The sequence below is a fragment of the Hylobates moloch genome, unplaced genomic scaffold (genome assembly GCF_009828535.3).
Source record: "Hylobates moloch isolate HMO894 unplaced genomic scaffold, HMol_V3 SCAFFOLD_5, whole genome shotgun sequence".
In the NCBI taxonomy this organism is placed as follows: domain Eukaryota; kingdom Metazoa; phylum Chordata; class Mammalia; order Primates; family Hylobatidae; genus Hylobates; species Hylobates moloch.
In genome coordinates this window covers 125,558,818-125,561,294 of record NW_026652280.1, presented here as the reverse complement: position 1 = coordinate 125,561,294, position 2,477 = coordinate 125,558,818, and the positions used below count along the sequence as shown (strand labels likewise).

The 2,477-nt window shown below is 36.4% G+C and overlaps 1 non-coding gene across 1 annotated transcript; it reads right to left on the bottom strand.

The window, feature by feature from the left end:
- Window positions 1-294: 294 nt before the first annotated feature.
- Window positions 295-396, bottom strand: LOC116470090 (small nucleolar RNA U13). The gene has a single exon (XR_004248519.1). It is a non-coding gene; the product is annotated as a small nucleolar RNA U13 (small nucleolar RNA).
- Between the last annotated feature and the right edge of the window lie 2,081 nt (window positions 397-2,477).

The window sequence follows — 2,477 nt, the reverse complement described above, 5'->3', positions numbered from 1 at the left end:
AAGTGGCTTGACAAACCAGAGAAAGTTGAAACCTAAACCCATAGCAGGAGGATTGTAGAAGCAAACCAAATTCCCACTATAGATCCTCAAATAAGAGGACTTAGAAGCTCCAGGTATTTATGAAAATGGCAATAAATGCTTATCTGAAAATAAGAAGCCTGATTACAGGGTATCCACTATAGTAGTGAGAAAATATTTCACAACCACCCAACCACTTCTCTCTAGCCCTATTGTTGTCATTGCCTTCATTATTTTACTTTTCTGTTTATTTTCCTGTTTGATTTTTTTTCTTTACGTCAGATGGGTAATGTGCTGACATCATAACAAGGTTCAAGGATGGCACATCTCACATGTGCGTAAACACCCAATGATCACGCTCACGAACTACAAAAGGATTCCTTTTTGATTTTTAAATAAAATTGTTTTAATTAAAATAAGCTGCCAAATATCCAGCCCTTCATCTCCAACCTGTACAATAGGATAAGTGTCAGTACCCTCATTCCAGCAGAAGACTGGAGGTTTCTTCTCTGAATGGGTTAAATCAGAGGGTCATTGGAGTCAGAGACACCTGATGGAGCTGAGTGTGTAGAGGGGGGTTCCCATCATGGTGATTCAGTTCAAATCTAAATACCAAATGGTGAGGTGTTCCCTCCTTCACTCTCCCACTTTTCTTTCTTGGTTCACTCCGGAAAATGCTAGAAGTCAGACAAGAGATTTTAGAATTTCTGTCTGGAGAAACTGACCTGCCCAAAACTTGAGAACTCCAGATACTGACATTTGGCATACTCAACGAAAGTGTTTATCCTGATCATTTACCACCCCTCCATTGACAAGCCCCCACACAAAGTTTTAAATTAGCTTTCTGATTTGCCTCTATTTTAGCCTCTTTTTGAAATATAAATGGATGGCCAGAGATCATCTGAGAATTGGGAAAGCCAATGGCACAAAGAACTGAGAGCAAAACAAATACGAAAGTGTGACAACAAAGAAAATAGGAGAAAATGTCAACAACAAAAACAACAACTGATATCCTCAGAGATAAGTAAAGATGTGATATCCCTAGCATAAGAACAGAGTCCTGTAAAAATGTAACATTCAGAAAAGAAAAAGAGAGCCCTTGGAAATTAAAGTATGATAGTGAAAAGAGAGCTATTATCTGAAGGATTGAAAACACAAAAAGGAAAATAAAATAGGAGGAAATTTAAAAATCGGGCTAGATAGATGGTCCACAATCTGAATAGTGGGATTTGCAAAAAGGGAAAATAGAAAAACCGGAGAAGATGAAGTCATTAAAGAAATAATTTCAGATAATTTTCAGAACTGCAAAGGACTTAGAAAAACAAGGCGTATCATCATGTCACTCTGGAATACTGAAGAGACAGAGACGTTTCTAAAAACATCCAGAGACAAAAAATAGTCAGCTGTGAAGTTTTGAAATCAGAATAGCTTTATACTCTTTATCAGTAGCCCTAGAAATTAAAAGACAAAAGAGTAATGCCTTCAAAATTATCAGGGGAAATGACTTACAACTTTTAACTTGATACCTAGTCAAAATATTATTCAAGTAGAGAATAGAATATTTAAAATGTCAGACATGCAAGAATTCAGAAAGTTTATAATACAAGCATTCTCCTTCAAGTTAATTAATAGTGCTTCAACATGGCAGAAAACCTATAGATATTGTTATAAGATTGATAATGAAGAAATGGAGGTATAAAACATGGGATTTCAAGATTTGCAAGTGGCCACCAGAAGAAAATCAACAAGACTTCACAGTGATTGGAAAAATTGGTGAACCAGGGAACCTCGGAGGACTAATGCTCTTCTTTTCAAGTTTTGTACCATTTGATCTCTTTAAAATGATGTGCACATATTATTTTGACTTTAAAACTTTATCAGAAAATTAAAAAAGCAAAGTGAATAAAAAAATGGAAAGTGGGATGATGAACACAATGATTGCACTTAAAGATAGTTAAAGACGAATGTGGTGCGGTCAAGTCAGCTTCATACTTGGGATGCAAGGCGGGTCCAACATACTCAAACAGATCAACGTAATCCATCACATGGACAGAACCAATGACAAAAACCACATGATTATCTCAATAGATGCAGAAAAGGCCTTCAACAAAATTCAACACCCCTTCATGCTAAAAACTCTCAATAAACTAGGTTTTAATGGAATGTATCTCAAACTAATAAGAGATATTTGTGACAAACCCACAGCCAATATCATACTAAATGGGCAAAAGCTGGAAGCATTCCCTTTGAAAACCAGCACAAGACAAGGATGCCCTCTCTCACCACTCCTATTCAAGATAGTATTAGAAGTCCTGGCCAGGGCAATCAGACAAGAGAAAGAAATAAAGGGCATTCAAATAGGAAAAGAGGAAGTCAAATTGTCTCTGTCTGCAGATAACATGATTGTATATTTAGAAAATCCCACCATCTCAGCCCAAAATCTCCTTAAGCTGATAAGC